The 17,920-nt window shown below is 44.2% G+C and overlaps 1 protein-coding gene across 1 annotated transcript in view; it reads right to left on the reverse strand.

The window, feature by feature from the left end:
- The window catches only part of GREB1L (GREB1 like retinoic acid receptor coactivator), a 3,215,862-nt gene that overhangs the window by 761,345 nt on the left and 2,436,597 nt on the right, over positions 1 to 17,920 (reverse strand). The window lies entirely within an intron of this gene.

The following is a 17,920-nucleotide window of genomic DNA, read 5'->3' on the forward strand; positions in this document are numbered from 1 at the left end:
CTCTTGAATCTGTCCGAGGGGGTAGGGTTTTTTTGCTGTTGAGGCCCTTAACTCCCTTTGGACCCTGTGAAATAGTTTCAAGATCAGCAGCAGGGTTTCTAAATAAGAATTTATGTGAGTCAGGGAACCTGTAATATCTGTCAGGCTTGCTGGGAGCCAGAGGTAAGGAGTCAGGGGTCAAGCCTGACTCCAAAAACACATCATCCACAATGTCTAAAACAGGGGGTATGGCTAAAGGCTTATGCTGAGGGAGAAAAAGGAAATCCCCGAGCCTTTTTTTTGATTCTGAGAAATCTTGACTCTCCCAGTGAAAATGCTCCCTCAAAGTATGCAAGGTTTCTCCAAATGAATAATCCTCAGGAGGTGATGCAGATGGTATAGACTCCTCTGCATCTGAATCCTCACAGGGAGGTATGGATAATTCCTGATCAGAAGAGGAATCAGAAGAAATAGAAACCTGATCTGAAGATTCATAACCAGGGTCTTGCCTAGGCCTCTTATCTGGAGGGGGATGGGTACCCCTGATCAAGGTAATAAGGTCTTCAGCCATTTTGATCATCTGTTTTTTAGGCATAGATGCCTGTGCACATGGCTCATGCATCATTTTTTTAGTTTTAGAAGTTGCTTTTGTCTTTGGTTTTGCAGCTGTCGTCAGTTTTATATACAAATGTTGAGGTCTGAATACACCATCAGAAGCCGGTGCCTGCTCAGCAGCTCCGGACCCATCCGAAGGAGATACATCCGTCGGTCCAATACCTTGAGTATCTCGCGGCATGCCAGAATCCATATGGGTGTCAGTAGAGGCCTGCAACTCGAAAGTAGTGGGTATCAGGGACTGCGAAAGCGCCTCACTGAGTACTGGTGAACTGGTGACTGGCTTAGGAGAAGCTTCGTCATCTGTTTTGGATCTCAACTGCCTTTCTCTGTCCTTTTCTTTGCCTTTTTTATGTACTCCGGTAGTTGGATTGCTATCCGACGACATTTCTGGGTAGTTAAATCTGTTTCCAAAATACTTTGAGGCAAAAATATACTGACGCTTAATAGTGCGTTGGTTAAATCTAGCACAAAACCGACAGCCAGGCAAGTTGTGATCAGGGCCTAGGCAAGGAATACAGTATAAATGGAAATTCTTATGAGGTATTTGCTTTCCACAAGTAATACAATTATTAAATTTTTCTGACATTGGTATGGAGCAAGAAAAAAACTTCCCCAACGGGGTACTTAGCTTTAGTGAAGACTTTGGTTCTGAAACTCAAATTCGAATATTTCAGTAGTCGGCCGACCGGCACTTGCGAAATGCTTCTGCTTCTGGCACCGCGCGGCAAGAAAGACTAAAGAAAATGGCATTGGCTGCATGTTTTATACCCCTGACAACCTGACGTCATGGAAGAGGAGACAGCAACTGACGCAGGACCCAAGACTTTGGAATTCAGGCCGACTGAGGGCAACCTGCCAGCAGATTACCCAAATGTAATGACTGCAACAGTGAAAAACGAAGAACATCTATATTGATCACATTATATACAGAATTAAATATTTTCCCTTTTTCACAGGTGTGGAAGTCTGGACTGATGTCACTGGCTTGAGCTATGGACAGTTCTATTTTTTTAAGAAAATAGACTTGCAAAATAAGACAAAATGATGAAAGGAGCGAAAAATGCCAAGTTTTTCAATTCTGCCATCATTAGCTTGCTGTTTTCTATCAGCAAATGCTCTCAATGGGAAACAACGTCTGCAGCTGAAGGTAACTGGCCAGGAGAAGTCTGTACATTGTAGATGTTTTAGGGAATCATTGTACATTTCACTCAGAACACAAAGTTTTTTTCAAAAAACATCTTTATTAAATTTTTACATATGACACTGGTAATCTTACATTTATATACATGATAAACAAACAAAATTACACCACTTTAGTTGCAAACATTATACATCACAGACACCATTCAAACAACTGCAGTTGCAAACATTATACATAACTTATAATCTATCCAATCACTGTCAGTTAAGCATTATATAGCTCATTCAAAGCCTACCTCTTAAACCTTGTTCCTTCTCTGCATATATTGTTCCCACAATTCCCATTTATTCCAATGTAGTTTGCTCCTTCCCTTTTCTAAAGATCCCAGTTCCAGTTGCTTTATCTCTGTTACTATATTCACTACTTCTAGTAAAGTTGGTCTAGACTTTGATTTCCATTTTCTAGTAATTGCTTTTTTGGCAGCCACCATAATTAGATTTAGCAAGGCTTTACTATGTCTAGGCAATTCAATTCAGATTTTGCATCGTAGCTCAATAAACTCATCTCCCCAGTCAATCCAATCCACTCACCCAGCATCTCCGACAGAGCGGTCTGCAGGGAATCCCTAAAGTCTGCCAGCTCATTACACTCCCAAAAACATGTTCCCAGCCACCTCTTTCTTCCTCGTCATACCTCTAACATTTGCTATCCACCTGAGGAAAAATTCTTTGGAGTCTATTTGGGGTATAAAAATACCTATGTAAAAACTTTGAGGTAAAGATCCTAAATCTTCTAGACTTTGTTGCATATTTGAAAGATATACATATATTCCCCATTGTCTATTTGTGAATTGCTTATCCAATCTCGCTTCCCAATCCTTTCTAAGCTCCTCTGACTGATTCTTATAATTATCATGCAATATTTTATATTTAGAAGTTATGTACCTACCATAACGTTCCATGTTAGTTGTCTTTTCTCGCCTTCTTTCTTGCTGGATGGGTTCGGAGCCGATCCTCGGCTCCGACTCGGCACTTGCTAAGCTCGAGAGTCACTTTTACCAGCTCGAGGCAGCCCCATATCCCATGATGCAAGGAGGTGATTACCCAGATCTCGTTTGGTAACTAGAGGAAAAAAATGCCCATAATCTTTCCACAAAGGAAAGAAGAACAACTAACCTGAGAAGGCTGTAAGGGGAACCCAGGTAATTAAGGTCCAGAGCTAACTGGTGTCCAAGGAAGAACAATCTCCCAGAGAAAAAGGAAGTTCAAGGTCTGTCCAGGCTAGGGGGACAGGAGGGAGGGACGCAAGAAAGAAGGCGAGAGAAGACCACTAACATGGAACGTTATGGTAGGTACATAACTTCTAAATGTTAAGTTGTCAATCTCGCCTTCATTCTTGCTGGATGGGACCGCATCCCTAGCACCTCTATCCTGGGTGGCTCAATGGAACAGACTCTTGAGAACTGTGGAACCAAAACTTGCCCTGTCCCTGGAGGCCAAATCCAATTTGTAATGAAAAACGAAGGTATGAGGAGTGGCCCAAGTGGCTGCTGCACAAATAGTGTCTAAGGGTAGTCTAGCCTGAAAAGCTGTAGATGTGGCTAGACCTCTTGTAGAATGTGCTTTAGGTTTTGAGATCAGTTGTTTGCCCCTAAGCTGATCAATGTCAGAAATGGTGGAAGACAGCCATCTGGATAAGGTCACTTTAGAAACAGGGAGACCTTTCTTATTTTCAGCATAAGAAAGAAAAAGCTGATCAGACTTCCTAAATTGCTTCGTTCTGTCCAAGTATATCTGAGTTGGCGATGAACATCTAGGTAATGCAATCTTTGTTCCGCCCTGTTAGAATGATTGGGAAAAAATACAGGAAGATCAATGGATTGGTTTAAATTTGTTTTAGAAGCAACCTTGGGCAAAAAGGATGGATTGGTTCTTAAGGATACTCTATCCTTGTGGAAGACCAAGTAAGGGGGACGAACACAGAGAGCATGAAGTTCAGACACTCTCCTAGCCGAGGTAATAGCAACTAGAAAGAGTGTCTTCCAAGAAAGAAATTTTAATGAGCATGTAGCAGCCGGTTCGAAAGGGGGAAGTATCAAGGATGCCAGCACTATATTTAGGTCCCACTGTGGTGGAGGATCCCTAACAGGGGGTTTAAGTAGGAACACCCCTCTGAGAAAGGCTTTACAAAGTTTGTGAGACATAATGTTCTGGTCTGCAAATCCGACATGGAAATTCGAGATTGCTGCCAACTGGACTTTAACTGTGGAAGAAGAAGAACCGGAGTGAAAAATTTCAGCTAGAAAGTCCAAGACTGACTGAATAGGGGCAGTAAAAGGGTCTATGTTCTTAGATTTGCCCAAAAGGAGAAACGTTTCCATTTGCTAGAGTAAATCCTCCTGGTAGAGGACTTTAGAGAAGCTACTATGATATCTCTAACGGGGCTAGAGATGAAAGGAAGCCTGGCTAAGGAAGGAAGTGGAGCAACCAAGTGGTGAGGTTGAGGGAACGAATGGATCGGTGCAGTTGACCCGACTGGTGGGTCAGAAGATCTGGAACTGGGTCCAGATGCCAAGGCTGCACCAAGAGATGGCGATGAAGGAATGGGAACCAAATTTGTCGAGGCTAGTAAGGGGCAATGAGAATCAGTTTGGCTCTCAAGACGGTAGCTTTCTGGAGTACTTGAGGTATTAACGGAAAAGGGGGGAAAGCATAAAGAAGTCCCCGGGGCCAATCCTGGGTTAGAGCGTCTCTGGGGGGATGGCCCGGAAGTGGAAAGAGAGAGAAGAAGTCTGGGCATTTGCTGTTTTGGGGTGTAGCAAAAAGGTCGCAGCATGGGCGGCCCCACTCCTGAAAAATCTTCTCCACTATAGATTGTTTGAGAGACCACTCGTGAGGCATGAGTATAGCTCTGCTCAATCTGTCCGCTATTATGTTGGTTTTCCCGGGGATATGCGTTGCTACCAGAAACCGATGAGAGGAGATCACCCATTGCCAAAGTCTGAGAGCTTCTCGACACAAAGGATAGGACTTGGTCCCACCCTGCTTGTTGATGTACCATACCACGGACATGTTGTCCTTGTGAACTGCAATAGTTCCTAAGGGAAGAAAGTCGTTGAGGGCTTGCAACGTTAAAAGCACTGCTCTCATCTCTAGGACATTTATATGCAGGTGGTATTCGAAAGGTTGCCACGTGCCATGGACCATCCTGCCCTGATAATGCCCCCCCCCACCCGATCAGGGAGGCATCCGAAGTGACCGTGGCTACCGGGGCCGGGGGGACAAATGGTCTGCCCTGATGGACTAGGGGGGAAGAAGTCCACCAGGATAGATGGGTTTTGCAGGTCTGTATCACCAGGATCTTGTGACGCATGGGTAACTGCTGGAAGGACCATTGGGTAAACAACATCCACTGTAGGAGACGCATGTAAAAACGGGCCAGAGGAAGAAGTGTGATGGCAGCTGCCATAAGGCCTAGCACTTTCAGGACCAACCTGGCTTGTACCTTTTTGCTGGATAGGATGATCCGAACATGGTTTTGGATATCCAGGATTCTTTGGTTTGTTAGGTTTGCTGACATCTGAGTAGTGTCTAGATCTGCGCCTATAAAGGTAATAGACTGGCAAGGCGATAAAGAAGACTTTTCGAAGTTGACTGAAATTCCTAACTGACCGCAGAGACGTAGAGTATAATCTCTGGCTTGGAGAAGTTGATGCCTGGTGGTGGCTGAAAGGAACCAGTCGTCTAGGTACGGAAACACCTGGAATCCTTGACATCTCAGGTGAGCCGTGACTGCTGCCATGCATTTGGTGAACACTCTGGGGGCTATAGTGAGACCAAAGGGCAGGGCTCTGAATTGAAAATGACTGGTCCCCAGCCGAAAGCAAAGAAACCTTCTGGAGCGTCTGTGGATTTTTATGTGACAGTACGCATCTTGAAGGTCTATGGAGCACATCCAGTTGTTTTTGTCCAGAAAGGGCAAAATCGATTGAAGTGTGACCATCCGAAATCTTGCCTTTTTGACAGACTCGTTTAGCCTGCTGAGGTCTAACATTGGTCTCCAGTCTCCCGTCTTTTTGGGAACCAAAAAGAACCTTGAGTAGATTCCGGACTCTAAATGATCTGTTGGAACTGGCTGGATGGCCCTTTTCCTCTAGAAGCTTTGAAACCTCTAGCTTTGCAATTTCCCTTAGACCGGGTGGAACATCTGGAAGGGAACCTTTTTGAGGGAAGGGGCTTTTCTCGAAAGGTATTTTGTAACCCTCGGATATGATCGACTGTACCCATTTGTCTTGAGAGAGGGAAAGCCAGGCTTCTGGGTACAGCGACAATCTCCCCCCGACTGCCTCCAAGGGTGGGCAGTCGGGCAACACCTCAGGGATGCTGGAAGGACTCGTCAGAGAGAGGCTCTCTGCTGCCCTGGTTCTGCGGACCCCCTCTGCCCCTAGGGCGGCGTCTGTTGTTATTACCCCCTCTGCCTCTGGGGGTAAACTGACCACGTGCGTCAGGCGTGACTCCCTGTGATTTTCAGAACCACATTTTACCTCCCTTCTGACCTTTGGGGTAAGGTCTAGAAGGGGTGGAGAAACGGACTCCTATGGCAGAAAGAGTCTTGCCATCTTGCTCGCACCTGGTCAAAGTGTCCTTCACCTGAGGTCCAAACAAAGTTGTCCCATCAAAGGGAGAGTTTGTGAAGGACGCCTTAAAGGGGTCTGCAAAATTGCAAAGCCGCATCCAGGACTGACGTCTGAGAGCCACTCCTGTGCCTGCGGCTCTACTCGCCCCATCGGCTGCATAAGAAATGAGCCACATGGAGGAGTTAGTTATGGAATTTAGGATTCCCAGCTGAGAGGCAATCTTCTCTTGAGCCCCAGCAGCTGACTGATCCTGTACTACCTCACCCAATTCTTTGAGGATATCTCTTTGAAGTCAGGTGAAGTGACATAAATAATTCAGCGAACGCATAGCAAAGGTCACTGAGGAAAACATCCGCTTACCATACCTGTCCATGGTCCTAGGGTTGTTAGGAGGATGGACTGGTACGGAAGGATCTGCAAGTTCCTTCTTGGTGGCGGCCGCCACCACCATGGCATCAACCGGGACACCTTTAGTGAGGAACTGTTTTACAGTGGGGGCCGTGATAAATTTAGAAGTCCTCCTGGGGACTGGTTCCACAGAATCAGGAGATGCCCACGCCTTTCGAGCCATCACGTCCATGAAGGGGTCGAAAGGCGGAGACACCCAGGAGGTGGAGGGTCGAGATCCAAAAGCCTCCAGGTATACCGACTCATCCTCGGAGGGATTAATGGAGGGCCAGTTCCCCCTCTGTTTCAGGAGTTCAAGGATGTCTGAAAAGGAGACATCCTCAGAGGGGGGATCTTGGGGACCCCTCCGACTCATCTAAGTCGGTATCTGATGTCGTAGACTCAGGGGAGTCTAAGTGCTTCTCTTGCAGGTCCTCTTACGCGGGGGTTCCCCTGAAGGGATCAGGAGAAACCTCGGAAGAGGAAATTCTTCCCAATGGGGAAACCTGGGGCGATGGATCTCTGGGTCCGGGAGGAAGAGAGTGGGAAGAGACATCTACAGGCACCATAGAGGGAGGAGCTAAAGGAACCGACTGCTGACTGAGCTTGGGGGCTAGCACACTCCTCATCACCTCGAAGGCCCCCCTCCCGGGGAGGACCGAGAGCTCCCGCTCCGAAGAAACAGGAATCCCCGGCCCCACCGAAAAGGAAGGCTCCGAAGCAGATGTCGGCGCCGAGCTCACCAAGGCCGAAGCCCCGAGAGGGAGAACGGGGTCGGACAAGGGTCCGATGCCACTCGCCCCCTCGGAACCGACCAGGGAAGCCCGACGACCGGATCCCTCCAAGGATGGTCTCAAGGAGGAGATAGGAGTCGAAGATGACGGAGCCGAAAGGGGTGGTATCGGCTCTGAAGCACCAACAGTCACGGTACCAATAATCTCCGGCTCCGAGCTCTGAAAGAGAGTCGAAGGAGGAATTTCTGGAGGGTGTGGAATAGCGGTCGTTTGCTGAGACGGGCTATGGAGCATCTGGGCCAGTGCCTGTGATTTCAGCAGTCTACTCACCACTCTCTCTAAGTCATGGTCAGAGTCTGGAAGACCTTGAGGATCGGCTCCGATGGCTCCGCTCCGAAAGTAAGGGGGAGGCCGGAGCCGAGTGGATAGACTCCAGTGAAGGAGATCTAGATCTCTTTCTCGACGGAGCCATCGGAGCCGAAGAACCTTCGGTTCCAGTTGGAGCTGACAGCTTGTCGGCTCCGAGCTGGGTTAGAGATGTGTCGGCTCCAGCTGGAGCCGACACGGGCTTCGAAGCTAGGGTATCAGCTCCAGCCGGAGCCGACACAGGTGCCGAAGCCAGGGTAATGGTGCCGATCGGCACCGATACTAAACTTTCCGAGAAGGAAGGATCGGCTCCGGACGGAGTCTATCTTGACTCCGGTGGAGTCGGAACCAAGGCCACAGACTTGGACAATGAAGGCTGGGCCATGGATGGCTTTGAGGGCTTCCCGGAGCCAGACTTAGCCGGGGAGCTCTCAGGCTTGAGAAGACCCCTTAGGATCAATTTATTTCTACGTTCCTGCAGGACTCTCTGGCTGAAAGAGTGGCAAATAGCACAGGAGTCCTGCAGGTGTAGGGGTCCCAGGCAATAAATACAAGAAGTGTGACCGTCTGTCAGAGACATCTTCTGACAGCACGAGTCACACTTCTTAAAAGCCTGAGACCCTAGTGTCTTTAGACATGACTGAGTTCTAAACACAAACACACACACACTCAGTCCAAAAATTACACTAACTATATAAAAAACTAAGTACAGGGAAATAAAAAATACAGACACACCTAACACAAATCCTGACAGGAAATTGTTTGGGAGGGTAAGGCCTAAGGCCTGAATAACAGAAAAATATGGATAAGGGAACGGAAAACTAACGGGAATAGGGCTAAGTGAATCGAGGTACTAACAAACTATAAATAAGTAAATATTTAGGTACTGGGATAGCTAAATCTCTTGGAAAAGAGTAATTAAATTCACTTACCAGGAGCTGGCAAAAAAAGGTGACCTCATGAGTGAAGTGGCAAACGAGATCTGGGTAATCACCGCCTTGCATCATGGGATATGGGGCTGCCTCGAGCTGGTAAAAGTGACTCTCGAGCTTAGCAAGTGCCGAGTCGGAGCCGAGGATCGGCTCTGAACCCATCCAGCAAGAATGAAGGCGAGATTGACAACTTAACATGCTTTGTTAATTATTCCTTTTTTAATGGCAGCTTCTGTTCTAGATTCTATTAAAAATTCTACCAGTGCTGGTCTTTCATTAAGGAACCCTCTATTTCTTTCTCTTTGTCTATACTCTATCAATCTTTGATAGGGAAGGCAATCTCTAACCTGCAGTCCAAATAAATTCTCGGCCTCTTCCCATTCTATTACCATTCCCTTTCTAGTTATTTGCTCCCAGTACCTTATATCCTTTGCCACTTTTCTCCAATAACTTCTGGCCCCCTCTTGCCTATTATCTATATCCCCAACCACAGTCATCCTGATTGGCAAAATCTCTTTTCTCCATTCTCGTGCTGGTTTAGTTCTTAGAATACTCCCTGCTATTTTATGAATATAAAACTCTGTATGACTGTTACTGTTCTCTTTAAGAGTCTGCATCCAAAATCCCAATCTCTCCTTATTTCTCGAGATTCTTCCCTGTATCATCATCTTTCCTTTCCAGTTTGAATTATAGTTTTCTGCTTGTTCTATGTATAAGAGTCTTAACTGTGTTGCTCTAAAACACCCCCTTAAATTGGGTAATTCTAGTCAGCCTTATTCAATTGCAAGAATCAGCTTATCCCAAATGGCCCTTGCTGTCTTTCCTTCCCAGATGAAATCCTTCAACTCTTCTTTAATTGCTATACACAGCTTCTCCTCTGGATGATAAAAATATGCTTGACCTGTGTACAAGATTAAAGAGACTAAAACATTTTAATGACTCATATCTTAGTATCTGTATCCGTATAACAAAACTTCCAGTTTCTCAATTTTTGTATTATCTTCTGTTTAGTCTCTTCCCATACATCCTTCACTGCCACAACACAGTCATTTCTAATCCATACTCCTAAATACTTCATTTTATCATGTCCCCATAAATATGGATATTGTTGCACCAATTTGTATGTGAGTACATAATTTACTCCTATTGCCTTTGTTTCAGCTTCATTAATTCTGTACCACCAGAAGACGTGAAACTGTCTTAAAATGTTCCAAACACTGTAATGTCCCTTTCTGGTTTTGTCATGTATAAAATAATATCAGCAAATAGAGCCAGCTTTTCCTGACTACATACCAATTATATCCTTAAATTTACGAGTCCCTTGTTTTCTTTGCCAATGGTTCTAAATATATAATGCAAACAACAAAGGGGAAACAGACAACCCTACCTGGTTCCTCTACTCAAGCAGAAGTCATTAGAGAGAACCCCATCCACTGTAGATTTTGCTTCTGATCCCTCATATATACTTCTAATCATAACTAGGGAAAGCAAATGCTTCCATTGTTCTGCTCATGAACTCCCAGTCTACTCTGTCAAATGCTTTCTCTGCATCAAGACCCACCAATAACAGTGCTATTTTTTTACATTCTGCTTCTCCCTGGATCATCAATGTTCTGTTAATATTGTCAAATGCTTGCCTCCCCTCTACAAAACCACACTGATCCATATCTATCAATCTTGGTATCACTTTTGCCATTCTTTTTGGCATTCTAGACAAACACTTTATAATCATGGTTTAGTACTGAAATGGGCCTGTATTAAGCTGGATCATATGGAAATTATTATTGCTACCACCACCCTCTTCCAGGTTGCTGGTACTTCTCCTCTTAAAATACTGTTAAACAAGACATCCAGATCTTTATCAGTCCCCCCCCCCAACTTTCAAACTTCCACAGGAATACCATCTATTCCTGGAAACTTTCCTGTAGATTACTTATACATTGCCATTTTTATCTCATCTCTTCCAATCCTGTTAGTAATTGAGCCTCATATGTCTCTAACCTTGGCATATTTAATTCTTCCATAAACATTTCCATATGTACCTTTTCTTGATTTCCATATTTCTTTGCTTTATACAAACTATCATAAAATTTCCAAAATATTTTGAACACTTCTACAGGATCTATTATCTTCCTTGTTGTAGGCTCCCTAAGCTTGGTGACAGCCCTTTCCACTTTCTGTTGCCTGAGTTGCTGTGCTAGAAGCTTTTGTGCTCTAGAATTATTATCAAACAGTTGCTCAACAGCAATCTTTCTAAACTCATGCATACTGTTGACATAATCCTTTATTTTCTGTTTAGCATTCTGCAATTGCTCCTTTTCTTGTTCTGAGAGATTTCCCCTATTTTGCAATACTTTAACAAGAATTATTTAGAGGGGTTGACATTTGTTACTTCTTAACCTCATCTTCCTTTCCTTTACTTCCACCCTAGTTTTAAACTCCACTGTAATTTTATCCACCTCTCTAGCTATGTTTTAAGAAGAAATGTCTATCTTCTCTAGTAGTTTCTGAATTAATTCCAAAACCCATTACTTAAATTCCGCTCTTTTCAACAGATAGGTGGGAAAGAGGCTGGATCTTATTTTTATTTCATTACCTTGCATTTCTATTTTATTTATTATTACAGCATGATCTGAAACGGTTACTGAGTGCATTTCAAGACCTTCAATTAAATGCACATGTTCTGTGAGATATAAAATCTATTCAGCCTAGCCCAGTTTTTTATGTAAATTCACTCCAAACTCCTAGTACTGAATTCACATCTTCCACGCCAAACATTTACATAAATTTATTCAAAAATCTACCCTCCTTGTTATATTTTGCCCTCTATGCCCCCAGACAAATCTTCACTATTGCAAACCAAATTCCAGTCTCCACCTATAAGTAATATTCCTTGCTGAAAGCTGATTATTTTTCCCAGAATCTTCTTAAGTTCCATTATAGCAGTTTTAGGTGGGATGTAAATGCATGCCAGTGTAATCCTTCTCCCTAGCCTGTAGCCCCTTAGTATTATGTACCTTCCATCATCATCTTTTTTCCACTTCTATGACTAATAGAGCTCCTCTTGCAATTAATATAAGTACTCCTCTGCTACCTTGCCCCAGATATTCCACTGAAAAACTACCCTGAAAACTTTTATCAAATTCACATGTCCAGTTCTTTACAGGTGTGTCTCCTGTAGCATAGCTGTTTGCACTCTACATTTTTTAAACGTAGTTCACTACTCTCTCTTTTTTGTATTTATCTGTAAGACCATTCAGACTGAAAGACATTACAGAAAGCATAATTTTCTTACATACTTATTATTACCACCTTGTATGTATAACTCCTTTTTTGTTAAATGTCTAGTTTCAACTTTTATGTTACATGCATGTACAGTTCGGTAGGTTGGTCTTTTATACAGTAGTTTCTTGCCATAGTCATTTACAACTATGTCACATCTTACATAACGTTTTGATTTTTTGAAAGCCCTCAAACAGAACAAATAACCCCCCCCAAGCCCCTCTAAAACTTATTAACTTAACACACAAAACTATGTACATCTTCAAATATTGAAGTTTTTGCTTCCTAATAAGAAGAAACGTTCTAAGTTGAAGCCACAAAAACAGGCAAGAGTTAACCAAAAACAAAGGTTAGTCATGCTAAGACGCATGGTACAGCCTGTGCTATTAGTAAGTGCTATTTGATTTAGCCTATCGTTACAGCTCTCCCAGCTGAGAAAACGCTTGAATACTTTCAGTAAACACTTTCGCCAAGCCATTTATCTTTATCAAATTGTCTGCCAGTGACATGCAAACCAGACACAAAAAGTACAGTTGTGTACACTTACCATAAATGTAGATGTTTGAGTGTATTCACTGTTGCAGTCATCACATTTGGGTTATCTGCTTACAGTTGCCCTCAGTCGGCCTGATTAACAAAGTCTTGGTTCCTGCGTCGGTTGCTGTCTCTTCTTCTATGTCAGGTCGTCAGGGGTATAAAACATGCAGCCGAAGCCATATCAGTTTTTCCTGCCCCAGATGTCAGGTGCCCCCCCAATAGGAAGCCATTAAATATATAAAAATACAAGGTTATACCTCCAACAAAAAAGCAAATACACAAAAAAACTTTTAAGCATAGTAAAGGAGAGTAGAGGTATAGCAAAAAGAAGTCAGGGGGCTGGAGGGAGGGTAACCAGGACTGCAACAGTGAATACACTTGAACATCTACATTAATGGTAAGTGTACACAACTGTACTATGTTCTTCATGTTTCACTGTTGCAGTCATCACATTTGGGCAGATTCCCAAAGCTAAGGATGGGAGGAGTGATTTAGATAGCACTAGGACCAGCAATAAGGCCCTGCAAGACTGCAGTGGCAAAGCCAGTTCTGGATTTAGAGAAAATTGGTAGATGGTAATGCTTGGTGAAAGTATGCACAAAACTCCAGGTAGCAGCTTCTAGGATGTCACTGGTAGGGATGCCTCTGAGAAAGGCTGTAGAGGCAGATGCAGCCCTGGTTGAGTGGGGTCTGATCCCCTGTGGAATAGGTTTTCCATGGTGCTTATAGCAGAAATGAATGCAATGGCCTATCTACTTAGAAATGGTTTGCTTTGAAACCGCCTTCCATTCTCCCCCTGAAGCAAATGCCACCAGCAGTTGTTCAGATTTCCTTTGAGGTTTAGTCCTGTCGAAGTAGAATCTAAGTTGTCTGTGCACATCTAAGGAGTGCAGTATCCGTTTCTCTTTGTTCTGTGGATTAGGAAAGAAGGTTGGCAGATGAATGGACTGATTAAGGACCACAGTGGACATCACCTTGGGCATGAAAGAGGGACTGGCCCAGAGGGACACTCTGTCCGCATGAAAGATGATGAAAGGTTCCACTGCCATAAGGGCCTGTAATTCAGATACTCTTCTTGCTGAAGTGACTGCTAAAAGGAAAGCTGTTTTCCAAGAAAGGAATTTTAAATCTGCAGTAGCAGCTGGCTCGAAAGGCGGAAGACTGCGTTTCTCCAATACAAAGTTAAGGTCCCAGGGCTGGAGTTGGAGCTCTCCTGGGTGGTCTTAAGTTTTTGGCCCCTCTGAGGAACTGCTTGAGCAGTGGATGAGAGAAGAGGGGAGGGTTCTGTGTTATAATGAGTTGAAATGGCAGAGGTGTGAATTTTGATGAAGGAGAAAGACAGGCCCTTGTGCAGCATCTCAGTTAAGTATTGTAAAATCTGAGGTAAATTGGGCACTGCTGTACTCATCCCTTGAAATTGTTTCCACGCACAGAATCTTTTCCATTTTTCAGCATACGATTTCCTAGTACTATGCCTCCTTGCCTCTAAAATGATATCCATCACAGGTTTACTGAGGGATGGTAAAGGAGAGATTAGGTAATTAGCCAAGCTGCTAGGTTCAGTGTGTGAAGCTGAGGATGCAGAATATGGTTCTCATGCTGAGACAACAGGGTAGGAGTCTGAGGCAGGTGTCATGCGGCCAACAGTGACACTGCGCAAGAGGCGGTACACCAGTGTTGGAGTGGCCAGTCTGGTGCAATCAAAATCATCCTTGGTTTCTCTTGTTTAATCTTTAATAGTACTTTGGAGAGCAGAGGCATAGGAGGAAAGACATAAACTGATAAGTTTTTCCAACTGAAGGACAGAGCTTCCACCTTCCAAGCTTGTTTGTGAGGAGTCCTTGTGCAAAATTTGTCCAACTGATAGCTCTGGGGGGAGGCAAACAGGTCTATATCTGGGCTCCACCGTTTGCTTGTCAACATGTTGAAAATCCTTGGTTCCAGTTTCCACTCATGTGGGTCCATGAGGTTTCTGCTTAGTCCATCCGCCAGTGTATTTAGTTTTCCTGGCAGGAATTGAGCTTATAGATGCACTTGGTAGCTCAAGGCTGTGTTCCACAATGCCATGGCTAGTCTGCAGAGGGGGTAACAATGTGTATGCCCCTGCTTGTTTATGTACCACATAACAGTGGAGTTGTCAGTCTTTACCATTAATTGTCATGGAAGAATGTGGTCAGTGAAGGCTGTCAGAGCATTCTGTACAGCTAACATTTCTTTTTGATTGATATGCAGGTGCATTTGACTTGGGTTCCATTTGCCCTGAATGCATTTCCCTGCCAGGTGAGCCCCCCATGCATATATTCTGATGCATCTGTTGTTAGGGTTTGGGTGGCAGGGGGTTGTGTGAAAGGTAGTCTCTTGTTTTGGCGGCAGGCATCTGCCCACCAAAGAAACTCTAGGCGTAGGCAAGGTATGATAGGAATTATTTGTTCTAGATCCTGAGAATGTTGACACCATAGGGTTTTAGATACCATTGTAGTTTCCTCATATCCAGTCTTGCATATGGAATTAGAAGAATGCAGGAGGCCATGAACCCCAAGGCTTGTAGTATTTGCCTTGCAGATAGCAGGGTTTATGTGGCCACTTGTTTGAAGTAGGTTGTCAAATTAAATTGTTTCTCTGGCGTGAGAAAAGTCATCTGGGAAGTTGTATTCAAGTTTGCTCCCAGGAATATAATTTGACATGGTATCAGGTGTGATTTCTTTTTGTTTATGGTGTACCCCAGACAAGTTAGCACCCTTTGTACAAAGGCCAGATGATTCAAAAGTATGTCCTGGCTTTCTGCTTGAATTAGACAATCATCCAGATATGGGTATATTTGAATATTCCTTTGCCTGCAAAATGCAATGACTGGAGCTAGGCACTTTGTGAATACCCTGGGCACAGTAGATAAGCCAAAGGGCAGTGCAGAGAACTGATAGTGTGTGTAGCCTGCTTTGAAGTGTAGGTATCTTCTGCCAGTTTCCCTGATAGGGATGTGCAGGTATGCTTCCTTTAAATCTAGTGTTAGCAACCAGGCATCTTTGCCTAGCATAGGAAGCAACTGGTGAAGAGTCCTTATCTTGAATTTTGGAATCACCAAAAAGGTGTTGAGAGTAGACAGGTCCAGGATAGGATGTCATGAATTGTCTTGTTTGGGTACCAGGAAAAGTCTGGAGTAGAAACTTTGTCCCTTTTCCTCTTCTGGTACCAACTGAATAGCCCCTATGTTTAAGAGAGAAAGTACTTGTTTTTGGGCCTCTGCCCACTGATTTGGGGGTAGATCTGGCCACCCGCTTGGTGTTGGTAATGTGCAGAAGTGAAATTTGTATCCTTGGGACACTATGTTTAAAACCCATTTGTCCTGGGTAATGAGTTCCCAGTTCTTTGCATGAACAGCAATCTTTCCCCCCAAAGGGGGCGGTCAGTGGAGAAGTGCTTGGAAGTTTTAAAAAGAAGTCATTGCGACAGTTTACCATGGGGGGGGGGGTTATTACTCCCAGATTTGGAAGTGGAGGCCCCCCACTGCTTAGTCCTGTGCGTACCCTGGGACTGAAGCCTGGGTGCTCTGCTGGATCTGGGTTTGGACTGAGAAGGTCTGGAAGAGGCAGGAAAGGACCAATTCTTGGAAGGCCAATGACTACTAAACCTAGGAGGTTGCACTTTTAAGAAATCTTTAACAGTTTGTATAGATTTAGCTTTTTTCTCCATCTTTTTAAGAATTCTTCTGCCTTGTTGCCAAACAGGCGGCCCTGATTTAAGGGAGCATCCAGTAATTTTGCTTTAACATGATCTGGCAAAGATTGCTCCTTAAGTAAAGCATGCCTTCTAAGTACAGACCCAGTTACAGCAGCCCTGCAAGATGTCTCTAGTGAATCAAAACCACACTGCAAAGTATGTTTTCCAACTTGTTCAGCTGAATGCAGTAAATCCTGTAAATCCTTATTTTCAGCACAATCAGGAATCAACATCATTTTCTGTTTAAGCAATACCAATAATATGCTGCTGATACTTTAACATATGAAACTGGCAGTTTAAGGGCCTAATGGCCAAAGTTGCAGAAATGTATACCTTCTTACCCCATCTATCCAGCGCCCTGAAGTCTCTATCAGAGGGGGCAGGATTTTTGACAGTAGTAGCTTTAATGCCCTTGGGTCCCTGTGAAATGGTTTCAGGATCTGTAGTAGTACTTTTGAAAAGGAACTCGTGAGAGTCAGGGACCCTGTAATACCTATCAGGTTTTCTGAGAGCAGGAGGTAGAGAGTCAGGGGCCAAGCTAGATTCCGAAAAGGCATCATCAACAATGTCTAGTACAGGAGGTATGGCTAAAGGCCTGTGCTGGGGCAGGAGTAAGCAATCCCTAAGCCTCTTTTTAGAATCAGAGAAATCCTGACTTTCCCAATGAAAATGCTCCCTGAGGGTATGCAAGGTTTCACCAAATTCTCTGGGGGGGATGCAGAGGGGATAGAGTCCTCAGCATCAGAATTCTCATAGGTAGATAAGAGTAAATCCTTTTCATCAGAGGAAACAGAAAATTCAGAATCCTGGTCAGAAGTATCATAAGCAAACTCAGTCCTAGGTCTCAGAGGGGGAAGGTTGGCTTCCCCTGATTAAAGGGCCATTTTTCGTCCATTCTTATCATTTGTTCTTTAGGCATAGAGGCCTGACTATGCAGTCTGGGCATCAGTTTCCTAGGCATAGTTTGAGTTTTAGGCCTTGAAGAAGATGGCGTCGGTTTAATATGCAAGTCAGTAGGCCTAAATACACCCTCAGAAGCCGGTGCCTGCACAGCGGCTCCATTCCCATCCAAGGTAGAGACATCCGCAGGTTCCACAGTTGAGGCATCTCACGGCATACTGGACTCCGAATTGGTCACAGTAGAGGCCTGCGAATATGAAGTAGTGGGTATCAGGGGCTGTGAAAGCACCTCATTGAGTACCGGCGAACTGGCAACTGGCTTAGGAGAAGTGTCGTCGGCAGCTTTAGACCTAGGCGGCCTGTCTCTGTCTTTGCATTTTTTCGGAATGTCGGTAGTCGGATGGCTTACCGAAGACATATCAGGATAACTGAACCGAACACCAAAATATTTAGAAATGAAAATATACTGACGACGGATAGTTCGTGATTTAAATACGGCACAAAACCGACAGCGAGGTACATCATGGTCAGGGCCTAGGCAAGGAATACAGTATGAATGAAAATCTTTATGAGGTATTTGCTTTCCACAAGAAATGCAAATATTTACTTTTACTGACATCGTTAGAGCAAGAAAAAGTTTCCCCAATGGGGTACTTAAGCTTTTAGTTGAAGACTTCGGTTCTGAAACTCG

This window comes from Protopterus annectens, chromosome 3.part0, assembly GCF_019279795.1.
Source record: "Protopterus annectens isolate FY-2018-M chromosome 3.part0, PAN1.0, whole genome shotgun sequence".
Taxonomy (NCBI): Eukaryota; Metazoa; Chordata; order Ceratodontiformes; family Protopteridae; genus Protopterus; species Protopterus annectens.